The following is an 8,668-nucleotide window of genomic DNA, read 5'->3' as shown; positions in this document are numbered from 1 at the left end:
TCTGATTCCCAGCCTCTGAATCCCCGTGTCTGATAACCTGCCTCTGATTCCCCGCCTCTGATTCCCCATCTCAGATTCACCGCCTCTGATTCCCCACCTCTGATTCCCCATCTCTGATTCCGCACATCCGATTCCCTGCCTCTGATTCCCCGACTCTGATTCCCCACCTCTGATTCCCCAGCTCTGATTCCCCGCCTCTGATTCCCCAACTCTGATTCCCCGCCTCTGATTCCCCAGCTCTGATTCCCCGCCTCTGATTCCCCGTGTTTGATCCCCTGCCTCTGATTCCCCAGCTCTGATTCCCCATCTCTGATTCACCGCCTTTGATTCGCCACCTCTGATTCCCCATATCTGATTCCTCGCCACTGTTTCCCCGCCTCTGATTCCCCGCCTCTGATTCCCCATATCTCATTCCCCGCCTCTGATTCCCCATCTCTGATTCCCGGACTCTGATTCCCCACCTCTGATTCCCGACCTCTTATTCCCGGCATCTGATTCTGGCCTCTGATTCCCGGCCTCTGATTCCCTGCTTCTGATTCTGATTCCCTGCCTCTGATTCCCCATTTCTGATTCCGCACATCTAATTCCCTGACTCTGATTCCCCACCTCTGATTCCCCATATCTGAATCCCCGCCTCTGTTTCCCCGTCTCTGATTCCCCGCCTCTGTTTCCCCATATCTAAATCCCCGCCTCTGATTCCCCAACTTTGATTCCCCACCTCTGATTCCCCAGCTCTGATTCCCCGCCTCTGATTCCCCACATCTGATTCCCCATACCTGATTCCCAGCCTCTGTTTCCCCGCCTCTGATTCCCCGCTTCTGTTTCCCCATATCTGATTCCCGGCCTCTGATTCCCCGCCTCTGATTCCCTGCCTCTGATTCCCCATCTCCGATTCCGCACATCTGATTCCCTGCCTCTCATTCCCCGCCTCTGATTCCCCGCCTCTGATTCCCTGCCTCTGATTCCCAACCTCTGATTCCCCACCTCTGATTCCCCGTGTTTGATTCCCCGCCTCTGTTTCCCCGCCTCTGATTCCCCGCCTCTGATTCCCCAACTCTAATTCCCCGCCTCTGATTCCCCATATCTGATTCCCCGCCTCTGTTTCCCCGCCTCTGATTCCCCGCCCCTGTTTCCCCATATCTGATTCCCTGCCTCTGATTCCCCAACTTTGATTCCCAGACTCTGATTCCCCAGCTCTGATTCCCCGCCTCTGATTCCCCGCATCTGATTCCCTGCATCTGATTCCAAGCCTTTGATCCCCTGCCTCTGATTCCCAACCTCTGATTCCCCACCTCTGATTCCCCATATCTGATTCCCAGCCTCTGTTTCCCCGCCTCTGATTCCCCGCCTCTGTTTCCCCATATCTGATTCCCGGCCTCTGATTCCCCGCCTCTGATTCCCTGCCTCTGATTCCCCATCACCGATTCCGCACATCTGATTCCCTGCCTCTGATTCCCCGCCTCTGATTCCCCGCCGCTGATTCCCTGCCTCTGATTTCCAACCTCTGATTCCCCACCTCTGATTCCCCGTGTTTGATTCCCCGCCTCTGATTCCCCACCACTGATTCCCCGCCTCTGATTCCCCAACTCTAATTCCCCGCCTCTGATTCCCCATATCTGATTCCCCGCCTCTGTTTCCCCGCCTCTGATTCCCCGCCCCTGTTTCCCCATATCTGATTCCCTGACTCTGATTCCCAACTTTGATTCCCAGCCTCTGATTCCCCAGCTCTGATTCCCCGCCTCTGATTCCCCGTGTTTGATTCCCTGCCTCTGATTCCCCGCCTCTGATTCCCCATCTTTGATTCACCGCCTTTGATTCGCCACCTCTGATTCCCCATATCTGATTCCCCACCTCTGTTTCCCCGCCTCTGATTCCCCGCCTCTGATTCTCCATATCTCATTCCCCGCCTCTGACTCCCCATCTCTGATTCCCTGACTCTGATTCCCCACCTCTGATTCCCGGCCTCTTATTCCCAGCATCTGATTCCAGGCCTCTGATTCCCGGCCTCTGACTCCCCACTTCTGATTCTGATTCCCTGCCTCTGATTCCCCATCTCTGATTCCGCACATCTGATTACCTGCCTCTGATTCCCCACGTCTGATTCCCCATATCTGATTCCCCGCCTCTGTTTCCACGCCTCTGATTCCCCGCCTCTGTTTCCCCATATCTAATTCCCCACCTCTGATGCCCCAACTCTGATTCCCCGCCTCTGATTCCACAGCTCTGATTCCCCGCCTCTGATTCCCCGCATCCGATTCCCCATATCTGATTCCCCGCCTCTGTTTCCCCGCCCCTGATTCCCCGCCTCTGTTTCCCCATATCTGATTATCCGCCTCTGATTCCCAACTATGATTCCCCGCCTCTGAATCCCTGCGTCTGATTCCCTGCCTCTGCTTCCCCGGCTCTGATTCCCCATCACTGATTCCCCATCACCGAATCCGCACATCTGATTCCCTGCCTCTGATTCCCCGCCTCTGATTCCCCGCCTCTGATTCCCCAGCTCTGATTCCCCGCCTCTGATTCCCCGTGTTTGATTCCCTGCCTCTGATTCCCGGCCTCTGATTCCGCATCTCTGATTCACCGCCTTTGATTCGCCACCTCTGATTCCCCATATCTGATTCCCCGCATCTGTTTCCCCGCCTCTGATTCCCCGCCTCTGATTCCCCGCCTCTGATTCCCCATATCTCATTCCCCGCCTCTGAATCCCCATCTCTGATTCCCGGCCTCTTATTCCCGGCATCTGATTCCGGCCTCTGATTCCCGGCCTCTGATTCCCTGCTTCTGATTCTGATTCCCTGCCTCTGATTCCCCATCTCTGATTCCGCACATCTGATTCCCTGCCTCTGATTCCCTAACTCTGATTCCCCATATCTGATTCCCCGCCTCTGTTTCCCCGCCTCTGATTCCCCGCCTCTGTTTCCCCATATCTAAGTCCCGGCCTTTGATTCCCCAACTTTGATTCCCCACCTCTGATTCCCCAGCTCTGATTCCCCGCCTCTGATTCCCCGCATCTGATTCCATGCATCTGATTCCCAGCCTCTGATTCCCAGCCTCTCATTCCCAACCTCTGATTCCCCACCTCTGATTCCCCATATCTGATTCCTCGCCTCTGTTTCCCCGCCTCTGATTCCCCGCCTCTGATTCCCCATATCTGAATCCCCGCCTCTGTTTCCCCGTCTCTGATTCCCCGCCTCTGTTTCCCCATATCTAAGTCCCCGCCTCTGATTCCCCAACTTTGATTCCCCACCTCTGATTCCCCAGCTCTGATTCCCCGCCTCTGATTCCCCACATCTGATTCCCCATACCTGATTCCCAGCCTCTGTTTCCCCGCCTCTGATTCCCCGCTTCTGTTTCCCCATATCTGATTCCCGGCCTCTGATTCCCGGCCTCTGATTCCCCGCCTCTGATTCCCTGCATCTGATTCCCCATCTCCGATTCCGCACATCTGATTCCCTGCCTCTCATTCCCCGCCTCTGATTCCCCGCCTCTGATTCCCTGCCTCTGATTCCCAACCTCTGATTCCCCACCTCTGATTCCCCGTGTTTGATTCCCCGCCTCTGTTTCCCCGCCTCTGATTCCCCGCCTCTGATTCCCCAACTCTAATTCCCCGCCTCTGATTCCCCATATCTGATTCCCCGCCTCTGTTTCCCCACCTCTGATTCCCCGCCCCTGTTTCCCCATATCTGATTCCCTGCCTTTGATTCCCCAACTTTGATTCCCAGACTCTGATTCCCCAGCTCTGATTCCCCACCTCTGATTCCCCGCATCTGATTCCCTGCATCTGATTCCAAGCCTCTGATCCCCTGCCTCTGATTCCCAACCTCAGATTCCCCACCTCTGATTCCCCATATCTGATTCCCAGCCTCTGTTTCCCCGCCTCTGATTCCCCGCCTCTGTTTCCCCATATCTGATTCCCGGCCTCTGATTCCCCGCCTCTGATTCCCTGCCTCTGATTCCCCATCACCGATTCCGCACATCTGATTCCCTGCCTCTGATTCCCCGCCTCTGATTCCCCGCCGCTGATTCCCTGCCTCTGATTTCCAACCTCTGATTCCCCACCTCTGATTCCCCGTGTTTGATTCCCCGCCTCTGTCTCCCCACCACTGATTCCCCGCCTCTGATTCCCCAACTCTAATTCCCCGCCTCCGATTCCCCATATCTGATTCCCCGCCTCTGTTTCCCCGCCTCTGATTCCCCGCCCCTGTTTCCCCATATCTGATTCCCTGACTCTGATTCCCCAACTTTGATTCCCAGCCTCTGATTCCCCAGCTCTTATTCCCCGCCTCTGATTCCCCGTGTTTGATTCCCTGCCTCTGATTCCCCGCCTCTGATTCCCCATCTCTGATTCACCGCCTTTGATTCGCCACCTCTGATTCCCCATATCTGATTCCCCACCTCTGTTTCCCCGCCTCTGATTCCCCGCCTCTGATTCTCCATATCTCATTCCCCGCCTCTGACTCCCCATCTCTGATTCCCGGACTCTGATTCCCCACCTCTGATTCCCGGCCTCTTATTCCCAGCATCTGATTCCAGGCCTCTGATTCCCGGCCTCTGATTCTGATTCCCTGCCTCTGATTCCCCATCTCTGATTCCGCACATCTGATTACCTGCCTCTGATTCCCCACGTCTGATTCCCCAAATCTGATTCCCCGCCTCTGTTTCCACACCTCTGATTCCCCGCCTCTGTTTCCCCATATCTAATTCCTCACCTCTGATGCCCCAACTCTGATTCCCCGCCTCTGATTCCACAGCTCTGATTCCCCGCCTCTGATTCCCCGCATCCGATTCCCCATATCTGATTCCCCGCCTCTGTTTCCCCGCCCCTGATTCCCCGCCTATGTTTCCCCATATCTGATTATCCGCCTCTGATTCCCAACTATGATTCCCCGCCTCTGAATCCCCGCGTCTGATTCCCTGCCTCTGCTTCCCCGCCTCTGATTCCCCAACTCTGATTCCCCGCCTCTGATTCCCTAGCTCTGATTCCCCGCCTCTGATTCCCCGTGTTTGATTCCCTGCCTCTGATTCCCGGCCTCTGATTCCCCATCTCTGATTCACCGCCTTTGATTCGCCACCTCTGATTCCCCATATCTGATTCCCCGCATCTGTTTCCCCGCCTCTGATTCCCCGCCTCTGATTCCCCATATCTCATTCCCCGCCTCTGTTTCCCCACCTCTGATTCCCTACCTCTGATTCCCCATCTCCGATTCCGCACATCTGATTCCCTGCCTCTGATTCCCCACCTCTGATTCCCTGCCTCTGATTCCGAACCTCTGATTCCCCACCTCTGATTCCCCATATCTGATTCCCCGCCTCTGTTTCCCCGCCTCTGATTCCCCTCCTCTGATTCCCCAACTCTAATTCCCCGCCTCTGATTCCCCAGCTCTGATTCCCCGTGTTTGATTCCCTGCCTCTGATTCCCTGCCTCTGATTCCAAACCTCTGATTCCCCACCTCTGATTCCCCATATCTGAATCCCCGCCTCTGTTTCCCCGTCTCTGATTCCCCGCCTCTGTTTCCCCATATCTAAGTCCCCGCCTCTGATTCCCCAACTTTGATTCCCCACCTCTGATTCCCCAGCTCTGATTCCCCGCCTCTGATTCCCCACATCTGATTCCCCATACCTGATTCCCAGCCTCTGTTTCCCCGCCTCTGATTCCCCGCTTCTGTTTCCCCATATCTGATTCCCGGCCTCTGATTCCCGGCCTCTGATTCCCCGCCTCTGATTCCCTGCATCTGATTCCCCATCTCCGATTCCGCACATCTGATACCCTGCCTCTCATTCCCCGCCTCTGATTCCCCGCCTCTGATTCCCTGCCTCTGATTCCCAACCTCTGATTCCCCACCTCTGATTCCCCGTGTTTGATTCCCCGCCTCTGTTTCCCCGCCTCTGATTCCCCGCCTCTGATTCCCCAACTCTAATTCCCCGCCTCTGATTCCCCATATCTGATTCCCCGCCTCTGTTTCCCCACCTCTGATTCCCCGCCCCTGTTTCCCCATATCTGATTCCCTGCCTTTGATTCCCCAACTTTGATTCCCAGACTCTGATTCCCCAGCTCTGATTCCCCACCTCTGATTCCCCGCATCTGATTCCCTGCATCTGATTCCAAGCCTCTGATCCCCTGCCTCTGATTCCCAACCTCTGATTCCCCACCTCTGATTCCCCATATCTGATTCCCAGCCTCTGTTTCCCCGCCTCTGATTCCCCGCCTCTGTTTCCCCATATCTGATTCCCGGCCTCTGATTCCCCGCCTCTGATTCCCTGCCTCTGATTCCCCATCACCGATTCCGCACATCTGATTCCCTGCCTCTGATTCCCCGCCTCTGATTCCCCGCCGCTGATTCCCTGCCTCTGATTTCCAACCTCTGATTCCCCACCTCTGATTCCCCGTGTTTGATTCCCCGCCTCTGTCTCCCCACCACTGATTCCCCGCATCTGATTCCCCAACTCTAATTCCCCGCCTCCGATTCCCCATATCTGATTCCCCGCCTCTGTTTCCCCGCCTCTGATTCCCCGCCCCTGTTTCCCCATATCTGATTCCCTGACTCTGATTCCCCAACTTTGATTCCCAGCCTCTGATTCCCCAGCTCTTATTCCCCGCCTCTGATTCCCCGTGTTTGATTCCCTGCCTCTGATTCCCCGCCTCTGATTCCCCATCTCTGATTCACCGCCTTTGATTCGCCACCTCTGATTCCCCATATCTGATTCCCCACCTCTGTTTCCCCGCCTCTGATTCCCCGCCTCTGATTCTCCATATCTCATTCCCCGCCTCTGACTCCCCATCTCTGATTCCCGGACTCTGATTCCCCACCTCTGTTTCCCGGCCTCTTATTCCCAGCATCTGATTCCAGGCCTCTGATTCCCGGCCTCTGATTCTGATTCCCTGCCTCTGATTCCCCATCTCTGATTCCGCACATCTGATTACCTGCCTCTGATTCCCCACGTCTGATTCCCCAAATCTGATTCCCCGCCTCTGTTTCCACACCTCTGATTCCCCACCTCTGTTTCCCCATATCTAATTCCTCACCTCTGATGCCCCAACTCTGATTCCCCGCCTCTGATTCCACAGCTCTGATTCCCCGCCTCTGATTCCCCGCATCCGATTCCCCATATCTGATTCCCCGCCTCTGTTTCCCCGCCCCTGATTCCCCGCCTATGTTTCCCCATATCTGATTATCCGCCTCTGATTCCCAACTATGATTCCCCGCCTCTGAATCCCCGCGTCTGATTCCCTGCCTCTGCTTCCCCGCCTCTGATTCCCCAACTCTGATTCCCCGCCTCTGATTCCCTAGCTCTGATTCCCCGCCTCTGATTCCCCGTGTTTGATTCCCTGCCTCTGATTCCCGGCCTCTGATTCCCCATCTCTGATTCACCGCCTTTGATTCGCCACCTCTGATTCCCCATATCTGATTCCCCGCATCTGTTTCCCCGCCTCTGATTCCCCGCCTCTGATTCCCCATATCTCATTCCCCGCCTCTGTTTCCCCACCTCTGATTCCCTACCTCTGATTCCCCATCTCCGATTCCGCACATCTGATTCCCTGCCTCTGATTCCCCACCTCTGATTCCCTGCCTCTGATTCCGAACCTCTGATTCCCCACCTCTGATTCCCCATATCTGATTCCCCGCCTCTGTATCCCCGCCTCTGATTCCCCTCCACTGATTCCCCAACTCTAATTCCCCGCCTCTGATTCCCCAGCTCTGATTCCCCGTGTTTGATTCCCTGCCTCTGATTCCCTGCCTCTGATTCCCAACCTCTGATTCCCCACCTCTGATTCCCCATATCTGATTCCCAGCCTCTGTTTCCCCGCCTCTGATTCCCCGCCTCTGTTTCCCCATATCTGATTCCCCGCCTCTGAATCCCCAACTCTGATTCCCTGCCTCTGATTCCCCAGCTTCATTCCCCGCCTTTGATTCCCCCCGTCTGATTCCCAGCCTCTGAATCCCCGTGTCTGATAACCTGCCTCTGATTCCCCGCCTCTGATTCCCCATCTCAGATTCACCGCCTCTGGATCCCCACCTCTGATTCCCCATCTCTGATTCCGCACATCCGATTCCCTGCCTCTGATTCCCCGACTCTGATTCCCCACCTCTGATTCCCCAGCTCTGATTCCCCGCCTCTGATTCCCCAACTCTGATTCCCCGCCTCTGATTCCCCAGCTCTGATTCCCCGCCTCTGATTCCCCGTGTTTGATCCCCTGCCTCTGATTCCCCAGCTCTGATTCCCCATCTCTGATTCACCGCCTTTGATTCGCCACCTCTGATTCCCCATATCTGATTCCTCGCCACTGTTTCCCCGCCTTTGATTCCCCGCCTCTGATTCCCCATATCTCATTCCCCGCCTCTGATTTCCCATCTCTGATTCCCGGACTCTGATTCCCCACCTCTGATTCCCGACCTCTTATTCCCGGCATCTGATTCTGGCCTCTGATTCCCGGCCTCTGATTCCCTGCTTCTGATTCTGATTCCCTGCCTCTGATTCCCCATTTCTGATTCCGCACATCTAATTCCCTGCCTCTGATTCCCCACCTCTGATTCCCCATATCTGAATCCCCGCCTCTGTTTCCCCGTCTCTGATTCCCCGCCTCTGTTTCCCCATATCTAAGTCCCCGCTTCTGATTCCCCAACTTTGATTCCCCACCTCTGATTCACCAGCTCTGATTCCCCGCCTC

This window comes from Narcine bancroftii, unplaced genomic scaffold, assembly GCF_036971445.1.
Source record: "Narcine bancroftii isolate sNarBan1 unplaced genomic scaffold, sNarBan1.hap1 Scaffold_158, whole genome shotgun sequence".
NCBI classification, from domain to species: Eukaryota; Metazoa; Chordata; class Chondrichthyes; order Torpediniformes; family Narcinidae; genus Narcine; species Narcine bancroftii.
This window is presented reverse-complemented; position numbering follows the sequence as displayed.